Consider the following 12917-nt stretch of genomic DNA (forward strand, 5'->3'; position numbering starts at 1 on the left):
TCATCATAACTTTCTGGCTCTCCACCGTCACTCAATAATAGGTAGTTAAGATGAGCTCTGGGCTGTAGTGATGGATACTTTGGATTGGGCTTGGGGACTCTAGCTGACCGCCTCAACTCTCTGACGGGCGAAATAGTCTCTCCATCTTCATCTGCCCCCTCTGAAGTGGTCTCATCCATCAACTCTTCTTTTTCATCAGAACTAGCTTCGTGATTGCCTCCATCTGAGGCATCATCTGACTTGAAATATGTAGGATCACTCTGCATCTTACTAGTTGGCTGAACGGCATCACGGTCTTTGTAGAGGACTGATTCGTTAAAGACCACATCCCTGCTTCTGATGATTTTCTTGTTCTGCTCATCCCAGAACTTGTAGCCAAACTCATCACCGCCATAGCCAACAAAGAAACATTTCAGAGACTTAGGATCAAGTTTGTTTCTTGCATGATCACTCAGATGAACATAAGAAACACAACCAAATACTCTCAGGTGAGAAAGGTTTACCTGCTTTCCACTCCATACTTCTTCAGGTATTTTGTGCTCCAAAGGCACTGATGGCCTCCGGTTGATCAAGTAGGCAGCTGTGTTGACTGTTTCTGCCCAGAATTGCTTTGGAAAACCTGCTTGTAACCGCATACTTCTGGCTCTCTCAGTCAAAGTTCTGTTCATCCGTTCTGCTACGCCATTCTGCTGGGGTGTACCTGGTACTGTCCTCTCTAATCTAATGCCGCTGTCATAACAGAACTTCTTGAACTCTGAGTCTTCATACTCGTCGCCGTTGTCAGAACGAAGCTTCTTGATCTTCAAACCAGTCTCGTTCTCAACCATAGCCTTCCATCTCTTGAAGACTTCAAACACTTCTGATTTGTGTTTCATGAAATAGACACAAGTCTTCCTCGAGTGATCATCTATGAAGATCACAAAGTATAACCTTCCACCGGTGGATGGTACTGATGCTGGACCCCACACGTTTGTGTGAACTAACTCAAGCTTCTCTTCTTTAGGGGGTTCTGCCAACCCTTTTGAAGCTTATTCTCTTTTGTTTCCCAAGAATGCAACTTTCACATAAATCAATATCAGCCGATCTCAAACCTGGTAACTTCCCATTCGATTGCATAACCTTTAGGCCTTTGCGACTCATGTGACCTAGCCTCTGGTGCCACAAATTTGGGTCTTCCTTACTTTCAGCCACTGCAATAGAACCACGTGCATCTATCATCATATAGAGAGAACCTGTCTTCGTACCACGGGTAACAACCATGGACCCATTTGTAACCTTCCACGTATCACATGCGAAGGTTGTTACATATCCCTCTTTCGCCAATTGTCCTATGGAAATCAAATTTTTCCTCAAGCTAGGAACATGTCTTACATCGCTCAGCTTCCATATAGACCCATTGAGCTTGATCTGCACGACTCCTTTGCCAACGATATCACAGGGCTGATCATCACCAAGATAGACTTTTCCTAGGTTTCCTGAAACGTAGTTCTCAAATAAATCTCTATTTGAGGTAGCATGAAACGAAGCTCCTGAATCCAGCACCCACGATTCAGTTTTGCTCTCCAACGAACAGATTAGGGCATCATCTGATTCTCCTGAGGCCACGTTCGCTTCAGTCTTGTTCTCCTTGTCCTTCTTGGGTTCTCGGCACTGATTTTCATAGTGGCCAAACTTGCCACAATTCCAGCAATCGATCTCCTTCTTACCCTTGCGGTTCCTGGACTTTGGCCTTCCGTTCCTCGAGTTAGATCATCCACGGCTATTTCCTCTGTTTCTATTTTTTCCTCTGCTCTCAAGATTCAACGCCGACCCTGAATTAGAAATCCCTTCCTCTTGCCTTCTAATCTCCTCAGTCATAATCATGTCCACCACCTCTGAAAACTTCAGTTTTGATTTGCCACATGATCCGCTAATCGAGATAACGGTACCCTTCCAACTATCGGGTAATTGACCAAGTATCAAGAGGGCTTGGATTTCATCGTCAAACTGAATATTGACCGAGTTTAATTGATCCGTGATCTCGTTAAACTTGTTCAGGTGTTCTTTGAATTTCTGGCTCTCGGACATCCTCAAATTAAACAACTTTTTAATAAGATGTACCTTGTTTGCCGCAGAGGGCTGCTCATACATACTGAACAACGTCGCCATGAGATCCGCCGTCGTATTCTGATTCTTGATGTTGAATGCTACTGATTTGGACAAGGTCAACCTGATCGCTCCAAGGGCCTTTCGATCCAATAGCTTCCAATCCGCATCTTTCATATCCGTCGACTTCTCTCCTAATGGTAGGTATAAATCCTTCTGATAGAGGTAGTCTTCCATCTGCATCTTTCAGAACCCGAAGTTTGTTCCATCAAACTTCTTAATCTTGGATGTTTCCTTATCAGATCCCATTGTCTCTGATCTCAAATCGCTCGTGCCGAACCTGGTCGCTCTGATACCACTTGTTGGGGATGCACAACCCCCCTGATGCGATTTGGAAATAGAGATTTAGGAGAGAAGAGAGAAAATCAAACAATCTCAAACACACAAGATTTACGTGGTTCGCTCCTTAATGTGAGAAACTACGTCCACGGCCACCGCAGGAGAAAAATTCACTATTTTTCTGGCTCTCTGGACTTTTGGCGGTCGACCGCAGCGCCATGCTCGGTCGACCGCGACGAAGCCAAAAATCTGGGTTGCTCTCTGGACTTTGAGCGGTCGACCGCAGCGCCATGCTCGGTCGACCGCGAGCTGCTCCTCACCCTAGTGCCTGCCTGTGCACGTCGTCGGTCAACCACCGCGCCATGGGCGGTCGACCGCAAAGCTGTAAAAGCTCTCATTCGTCGTTTTGCTTGAACTTTGCCATCGTCGATCCTGTTCCTCTTGTTCCAACTTTTGTTCCTCTTCATTCTGAAGTGTAGGGCATGCCTGATAGTTAGGCTTCACATATCCTAACAAATATCATATAGAGGGCATTGATTTTGACCCATGTAGATGTAGGGAGGCTTTTGTGCCCTTTTTTCATTTTTTTCCTTTCAATTTTCTAATTAATTATCTTTTTAATTCGCCTCTTTATCTTTTTTCCCCTTCGGCTTAAGCTTTTTCTTCCTTGGGATTTTTCGACAAATTTTTATAATAAAATAGCAGGGGGAGGGGTATATGTTTTAATCACTGTATTTTCTCAAATAAAAAAAAATCCAAAATGTGTAGAAATTTTACATTATAAATTTACAACACTCATCTAATATCGAATTTTTGATGCAATATGAAATAAAATGGACTTTAAAATAGAGGAATGAATTCTAAGATTATCTATGTTGACTCATATCAAGGCGAAGAACTGTTCCCTTGACGACTTCAAATGCTTTGCTTGGAACAGAGTTGGTCACACGTCGGTCACCTGCACCAACAAAAGCAACCCCCCTGTAGCATTACCCCACCCTCTTCGTCTCCTCCTCTGTTCATTCCAGACGTCACCTTTCCTCAGTCGGTGATTAGTCAGATGGAAGACTTCTCATGCTTTGGGTTCTTCAATTTGCAAATCAGCAGCTCTTATCTCTCAGTGCTTATCGAGAACTTAGAATTCCACCTCAAGGTGGAATCTTGGATGTACAACATTAGGCGCATCTCTCCTTTGTCCTTTTTCATTCAGTTCCCAAATGAAGAGACTCTAGATTTGGCATGCTCCAAGGAGTTTTTCGACATGGGGACCTTTGGGGGTGTCTTCACTCCGTGGTCAGAAAAATCAGGTCTGAAAATGCTTCCAAAGTTTGTTTATATCTGGGTTGAAATTTTGAATATACCCATTCATCTATGGGACACAGAGTTCATCATGAACTTGCTAGGGGACATTAGAGATGTTATCACAGTCTCTGATGATGTAATGATAAAAAAGAATGCCAGAGAGTGCAAGGCTCTACTCAGTGTCAGGGATATTTCAGAGATCCCCAGATCCATTATCTTCCGTTATTCCTCTCCGGACGACATTCATCGCATGGAAGGGTCAGTTCAACTTAAGGTTGTTAGGAAATCATTACCCGAGAAGAAGGGTAAGTGCTTGGAGTATTTTAAAAATTTTGTTCAAAGAGAGGGTGCCCCGTCTATGTCCTCGGATGATTCTCCTCCAGACCCACCTAAGAATCCATCCACAGAGGTTAATCAAGATGCTGCAGCTCCTCCCTCTTCTCTGGATCCTAAGGGCAAAAAGCCCATAGACGCAGTAAGGGGTCCTCCATCTAGCTCTCCTCTCTGTCCTATTCCAGAGCATCATGAAGTGGTCTGTGCTGATCTCATCGATGTCTCCTTCAAGGAGGTACCTATTAGAATCACCTTAACTTCGTGGGCCCTCCTCGCGGTTGCATTTCCTCCTCAAGATGATTCATTTCTGGTCCTTTGCTTCCCCGGTGACCAGCCACTCCCTGCTCCCCTCAACATCAGTAGCTCTTCAGACTCGCTAGATGTTGCGTCTTCATCGGACCCTCCCCCTAGCTTTGAAAATGTCAAGAAGCAGGCCAAGTGGAAGTCATCTAGGAGAGTGCTCGCTCATCTTCCGCACAGGAAACATCTTGCGATCATGAAGAGGAGCTTTCCTCCGAGTGGCTCCAAGCGTAAATCTTCCTCTTCTTCTTCTACGCCGCCTGTTAATTCTCTTAGCCTTAAGCAGCTTCATGATATTTCAATTAACTGTGGTATTAAGGCTCGGATAGACCCTTTAGGTCTAGAAGATATCCTAGTTATAGATAAAGGGGGAGTTTAGCCCCCATACCAGTCCCATTAAGTTGTTAGCTCACCTCTCCCATCATGAGGTTAGGGATTTGGAATGTCAGAGGGTTGAACAACCCTGTTAAGCACAGGCTTGTTTGAGACTGCATTATCTTGGCCAAGTTAGATTTTGTTGGTCTCCAAGAGACTAGGCTTAATTCCATCAGAACTAATATCTTAAGGAGTTTGGGTAATAGCAGTATCTCATCCTAGATACCTTTAGATGCATCAGATATTAGGGGATATTCTATTGAGTTGAAATGAAGCTACCTTCTCCTGTTCCTCTTCATCCATAGGAATTTTCATAGTGTCCGCAACCTTTATTCACAAACCCTCCAATTTGCAATTTATTGCCACTTCCATCTATGCCCCAACTGACAAGGATGATAGAGAAGTTTGCTGGTGGGAGTTATCAAGGATTAGATCTTCTCATTCATTATTATTGGTGGTATTTAGAGATTTCAATATGACCCTTAGCCTAGAAGAAAGGAGTGGTAGAACTGGTTCCATCAGAGATATTTCTGCCTTTTGTAGGCTCATTGACTCCATAAACCTCATTGACCTCCTCCTCGGTGGTAGAGAGTTCACATGGACCAATCAGAGTTCCAACACTGTGCTAGCAAGGCTAGATAGGTTCCTCATCTCTCCTAACTTCGAATCTCATTTCCCCCTCCTGATCTAATCAGCTTTTCAATCATCATGCTCTGACCACTGTCCTATCATCCTAGATTCTTGAGGTCCCCTGCATCCCCCAGTATTCAGATTTGAAAAATCCTATTCCCATCGTTCATTCCTTTCATCCAATCATGTTAGAATTCCTTCTCCTTCCTTGGGAACCCAGCGGCCTCTCTTCCCTTCAAGCTTAAACTCATACGTAGAAGAATCAAGTGGTGGAAGAAACATGTCCTTGGATCTTGGATCTACCAATAAAATAAAACTTCAGGCATTGACCACTATTCACTCCATCACCCAAGTGGAGGAATCTAGATCTCTTTCTGAATCTGAATCTAATCTTAGAATGCATCTCAAAGATCAGCTGTTCATGTTGGCTAGGACTGAAGAAATTCAATGGAAACAAAGATCTAGAATCCAATGGCTTCTAGAGGGTAATTTCAACACTGCCTTCTTCCACAAAACAGCCTCCTCTCACAGAAGAAAAAACTTCATCCCCCACCTCATTATCAATAACACAATTCTATCCGCTGACTCAGACATCAAACAGACTTTCTATGACTTCTACTCCAATCTTTTCAAAGCTCAGATGGAATCCAAGATTGGGATTAATTGGGGTCTCCTCTACCCATCCAACTCTACAGACTTATCCTCATTAGACATCCCTTTCTCCTCAGATGAAATAAAGAAAGCTATTTTTAACCTCCATCCTAAGAAAGCTCCAGGGCCTGACGGCCTTCCTATTATGTATTTCCAAAATTTTTGGCTAACCATCCACCAGGGCGTCATCTCATTCATCCAGTCTCTCTACTCAGATGCACACCCCCTTCATAACATCAATTATAAATACATATACCTTATTCCTAAGAAGTAAGGAGCAGACAACCCAAGGACTTCAGACCAATTAGCCTTATTAACAACACTGTCAAAATTTTCACCAAAATCCTTGCTAACAGACTTAAACCACTCCTCTCTTCTCTTATAGACTCATCACAGTCAACCTTTCAAAGTGGTAAGTCGACACTTGAATCCATCCTTCTTGCCCATGAAATGATCAACTACTGCTCTTCAAGCAAAAAGGAAATTTATGCTATTAAAGTAGACTTCTTCAAAGCTTTTGACTGCATCAACTGGAAATTCCTTCTGTCCCTCCTTGAAGCCAGGGGGTTTAGTCCTAGATGGTGTCATTGGGTCTTCCACATCCTTTCTTCCTCCAAATCTATTGTGATGGTCAAGAGTACCCCCACTAAGTTTTTCAAATGTCACAGGGGTCTCAAGCAGGGAGATCCTGTATCTCCTATGCTATTCCTGTTAATTGATGATGTCCTTAATAAAATGATCGGAGACAATATTTATTCAGGGGACTTATCGGAACTCAAGCTCAAGGGTGACCTCAAATCTATCAGAACCCTCTAATTTGCAGACGATACCCTGATCTTCTTCAAAGCATCCACTAGAGACATTACCAAACTCAAAGCTATTCACCTCTTATTTGCTAATATCTCCTGTCTCTGTGTCAACTACACTAAGACCAACCTCTATTACCTTGGCAGAATTCCTCACAAAGGAGCCCTTCTTGTTTCCTTTTTTAGATGCTCAACAGGTTCACTTCCTTTTACCTACCTAGGTCTTTCCCTTAAAAGAGGATCACTATCAAGACGTGAATGACAACCTCTCTTAGAATCTTTCTCCAAAAAACTAGCCCTATGGAAGAGTAAATCACTCTCCATCGGAGGTAGACTCACTCTTATTAATTCAGTCCTCTTCTCTCTCCCTCTATACTATATGACATTTTTCAAACTTCCATCATGGGTTATTAAAGCTATAGATAAGATTAGAAGAAAGTTCCTATGGGGTGGTCACCAGCAATCTTCTAAAACTTAAAGTCTGGTTAAGTGGGGCATAGTCTGTAAAACAAAGAGGGAGGGTGGATTTGGTATCATCAACCTTCAGTCCTTTAACCAAGATCTCCTGTCCAAATAGATTTGGAAAATCTTTGATAAAGATTCCTTGATAGGTCAAGTCATTTTTTCTTTATACTCATCCAATAATTCCAACCTCTCCCCCATCCCCCAAGTACTATGCTTCTAAACTCATTCAATATTTGTACTCTATCCAATCTACTTTTTTTAGCCATGTTTTATGGAAGCTTGGAGCTGGTAACACATGCAGGTTTTGCGAGGACAAATGGGCAGGCTTCAGCTCTCTCTGCAGCTTATATCCCAGAGCTCATAATCTTGCATTCGCTCACAATTGCTCAGTTATTACTCAAGGTACTAGGCCCCCCAATACTTGGAACTGGCATCCTATATTAAGAAGAGGCATATCCATTGAGGACAGAACTGATATAGCAGACCTACTCTCCTACATTGAGCATCTTAATCCGTCAGCCACCTCCTCAAAAGATAGTATATGGTGGCCTCACAACCCATTGGGTATGTTCACTACTAAGACCTACTACTCTCTTCTGAATCATGGAGGTACCATCTCTCAACACTTCAACTTCATTTGGAAATCCCCAATTCCTCCGAAGGTTAAAGTGTTTTTTTGGATTTTCAGCCATCAGAAACTCCAAACCAAGGACAACTTGTCCAAAAAAGGTTGGATTGGTGATTTCAGATGTTCCCTCTGTAATCAGGTTACAGAGACTCAGCGCCACTTATTCTTCACTTGCTCCCTCTCTAGAGCAGCATGGTTCCTTCTTCTACCTCAGGAGAATATAGATAACTGGCCCCAAGAAGTGGATTCTCTAATATCAGTTAAGGGAAATTTTTTGATCAGCTCCAGCCTAAAATCCCCATGGAGAGTTCTTATCCCATGTTTTTGTTGGTGGATGTAAGCATCCAAAATTACCTATAGGTTCCCGCACACAGCTCGAGATGAAGTAAAGATGACGAACATTATCATTTGAGTTAGATGAGATTATCTGATGCCGTAAAGAAGCAAACGAGTGCACGAAATGAATCAGTGAAGTGTATTAGTCAACAAAATGTGTGAATGCACAATATGACGGGACGAACACAAGTCTGGAGGAGTCAGCACGCGCGAGTCACATCAGAATGGCTCGGCCAAGGCCTAGCCACCTCGAGGTGGCTCGTGCCCAGAAGTTCCCGAAATGCGTTTTTGATAGTTTTCTCAGGATTTGATCGTTCTACTGCCTTCCTAACTACCTTGGGATCATCCTTGAACATGGTTAAGTAGTTATTAACTGAGGATAAGGTTAAATGATAAATTCCTATCTTAAAATGCCGCATCCTGAGCCTATAAATACAAGCCTAGGGCCCCTACACACATGGATCTAAACTTTGGAGCTTGGAGGTAAGGTGTTGACCTTGTAAGAGCTGACCCACGTATTTCAAAGAGAGGCTAACGAGATCTTGGTGAACTTCAGCATAAAGAGGAAGATTTCGAGAGATTTGAAGCCTCTTCCGCAGCCTTCCATTTGTTTCCTTAAGATCAAAATTCATTTTGATCTTATGAAGAGTATAATCTCACTTTGTTGAGGTTATTTACTTCAGTTCTTATTTCCTTTGTGAAAAGAGATCGACCAGATCTGATACTCGGTGGTCCATGGATCAAAGAGTCTCCAACACAAGCAAAGATCTCATACAAGCAGTGATTGATAAACGATCATACATGTGTTTCTAGGAGATCATATCTGTTTGTTTTATTTGTGTATAAAAGTCTTATAAAAAGGCTCCTTCTTTTGAATTTATTGTAATCGATAAATGTTGTAATGGATTTCACGAATAAAAAGATTTTTGATACAAACACGCTAGCAACCACAGTGGGAGCCAACAATCTCACTGTCGAGACTGTCGTGTCTCAACCAAAGATCAAGATCCCGGTTGATTCAGTGGTCGAGTGTAAGTTTGACGAAGCCAAGTTCAAGGAATAATTTTCCTCATCTTTATCAAAATTCTCCTCTCCCTGTAAATATGAAAAGATCTCATCTTTGAAGGAGGCGTATTCACTAATGAAGGCTACAAGTGACTCCGCTCGCCACAACTCCTCTCCAGTCAATGAGTTGTTCAACCAAAGTACGCCATCGCTGATGAAGAGGGCTCGTTAGAGGCGACACTAATGCTAAGATCGTCAAATCGCCAAAGCCTTGGAACAAGTCGATGGGGTTCGTTACTATGCAGACTTGGAGTCCAGGAAGCGTCAAGTAATCCAGCCACCTCAAAGACAATTTGCCGTTACTTCCTCTAAACCATTGATGGAAGAATAGGTTCTCATCAAAAAGACTCGTTCAACCTTGAAAGAGCACATTCAGAAGTGCCACACACTGCTCGTGCATGAAGGGATTCTTGTGCAGAAGGCATAGGAGTTACAGAAAGAAGAGGTTTCCATAAAACCATAAAAAACATGCTAAGTTTGGAGGCTAAAGTCTAAAACGACGTTAAAAACAACTCAGACAGCGGCCGAAACAATCGGAAAACCTGAGTCACCTTGAAGTGACTCTGAAGTTTTGGGTCACCTCAATTTCTGAGCCACCTCAGAGTGGCTCAGCCAAGGCTGGGCCACCTCGAGGTGGCTTGCACCATTCTCGCCTCCGCTGATTGTTTCCGTGTCTCCGATAGCCTCCGTTTCTGCTCCAGATGATCCCGTACCTCCGGTGAAGTTCCATGGCAGTATTGATCTGTCAAAATTCAAAGTAACAATGACGGATCAACAAGGTTCTCTACACGAGTATAGAGCCAAAGCTTCGGTTAAAGAACACAAGGCTTCGATGATTAAAACCTAAGCAGTTCCTCAAGACTGTGGGTCATACCAACACTCCCATCAAGCCAAATGCTGCTCAAAGGTGTCCCGTTACTTCCAAACAAATCGAGACACCTCAATGTAGTTGTTCGTATAACATGCACAAAAGAGGTAAGGAGGCCACCGCTTCTGAGAGAATTCCTATTACTTCTTGCCTGGGGATGCGTGTCGAAGTCCAGGAGCTCATTAAGGCTCCACACCCGCAAAGAGGTGGTTTCAAACATGCGACTCTTGAGAGTGCCAATAAGGTTGTGCATTCTCGAAAGAAGACGTATCCGTTAAAAGACAATGTTGTACCTAGGAAATCACACCAACAAGCGATGGAGTGCTCCGGTCATCATGCCGACGAGTTGCACCATCAGGCTAGGGGTGCGAACAAATCTCAGAATAGGATTGTTCAAAAAACAAGTTCTCATTGTCCATACAAGAGAATTATTAGGGCAGTATTATCAAAATATAGTTGCCCCAGGACCATTTCACAAAGGGTCTCGGTATTCGAGAAACTTACAACTAAAGCGTCAAAACTCAGATCAAAATGCTTCCATGAGAGAAAATCCATCGTCTAGGATGATGAATTCCCTAAAGTCACCATCAACGTGGCTGACAAAGGAATGTCTGTGATTGCTTGAAATGACTCTAATCCCAACTTTTCTCCGGGGAAAAAGTCGATCCAATGATAGCCCAACGAATGTTTCGGCTTCAATTTGGAGCCACAACAGAATTCACGAAGGAATATCCTCGGATGATGAGCCTTCGGACACTTGCTCTGTGATCACTTCGAACAACACAGTGTCCAGTATAGAGAAAGCCAGGGGCATTAACGATCACTCCTGATAAATTAGCTCAGATACTTCAAAAAGCTCTAGCCGAGCAAAAAGAAGAACTCAGAGCTGAGATGAAGGCAGAGATAGAGTTAGCTATGCAACAAATAAAAGAGTTGTAGGCTCAACAACATCGGTTAGTCGAGTCCAGTCAATAAGCTGAAGCTATTTACCACAATGACATAGTGGTTCAAGCCAATGCCGTCGATAGCGATCCAGAGGAGGACGAACATTTCTTCGCTGACACTCCCTCCAAAAATAAAAACGCCGGGGGTGGTCCAACTCATTCTCCTCAACGTCCTTCAAAGGAAGATGTAGACGAGGACAAAAAGATAAAAAAGCTAGAGAGAAAGGTCAGTGCATTAATGTTCGCTCAAGAAATTAAGAAGACCGACATCCCATGCCCATATCCGAGAGAGTAGGAGTCGATCCCGTAACCAGCGAAGTTCAATTTGATTAACTTCATACCTTTTGATGGGAAAGGCTCACCAATCCAACACATAATCTACTTCAAGTTTCACTTAGGAGTGATCTCTAGGAACGAACTCTTGATGACTCGGTCATTTGTGGGCACCCTTCATGGGGCCACCTTCAATTGGTATCGACGTCTCAAGCCAGAAAGCATCAATAGCTGGGATAACATGGAAAGCCTATTTCTTAGCCACTTCTTCGATAATGACACTGAAGCGCCGATTGGAGCTCTTCTAGATGAGAAGCAAAAGGATGGAGAGATAGTTGATAATTTCATCAAACGCTTTCGCAACCAGGAGATGAACTGCCAGGATCCGGCCATGGAGGAATTCATACTCTAGACTTATCATAACAATCTTTCCCTGGAAGTGTTAGAGGTCATGGGAGTTGTACCTTCAACCACATGTAAAGAGTTAAAACTACATGGTGAACTGGCCGAATGCTTTCTTAAAAGAAAGAAGACTGAGAGAAGCTAATCGATGGTTAAGGTACCTACAACTGATCCTAGATCTCAGCAGGAGTATTATTTCGAAGATGATGAAGTTCTAGCCATCTTTAAGTACCTCCTCGCCAATAATAAAATCAAGCTACTACCGATTATAAATCAGGAGGAAGCAAATAAGACTTCAGATCCAAAGTACTGTGCGTATCACAGGAGGGTCCATCATCCAACCAAGACTTTTTTTACTCTGAAGAACAACATTCAATTCTTGGTTTATATCGGCGTCATAACGACAAATAAGCCAAATGAGAACGGTGAAGACTCCGACGAGTATAAGAGTATAAACTACTTCTTCCTTTCCTCCGACATGTATAAGAGGATAAACTGCTCCCCGATACTCCAATGGGTATATGAGTATAAACTGTTTTCCCAACCTCTAACGGGTATATGAGGTTAAACTGCTTCTCTTATTTCCAGCAACAAGAAATTACTGTAGAATATTACTCTTAATATTCATAAGGACAACCCAACAATGTGACCGAATACAATTAGATTCAAGTTCGCCAAAGGGTTGGGGATGGAATACCTCAATGCATTCCAATGAGAAGTTCCTGGATAATACTACACATAGTATTCTTAAGGATAACCCAAAACCAATTGATTATTCAAGATGAAAACCAATCATCAAAATAATTCATTCTTAATCATGATAAAAATGATTAAGAACCTCTCACTATGGCTAATTAATCATTTCTAATATGATTAAAACCCCCCCCAACTATGACTTTTGGAGCACTCTTTTATTAAGATGAGATTAAACAACTACATATGATCAATCTTTCCTCAAAAAATTCCCAGAGTGTAATTGTGAAGTGCTTAATAATTCACGGTCCTGCACCTCAAAATCCCTCATTGATCAAATTAATTAACGGTAGGTCCACCAAAATTCTTCACGGTTAAATCCATTCAAACTTCCAGTACGTCTAAGCCTTTAACACTCCCAC

The sequence above is a fragment of the Asparagus officinalis genome, chromosome 5, assembly GCF_001876935.1.
Source record: "Asparagus officinalis chromosome 5, Aspof.V1, whole genome shotgun sequence".
NCBI classification, from domain to species: domain Eukaryota; kingdom Viridiplantae; phylum Streptophyta; class Magnoliopsida; order Asparagales; family Asparagaceae; genus Asparagus; species Asparagus officinalis.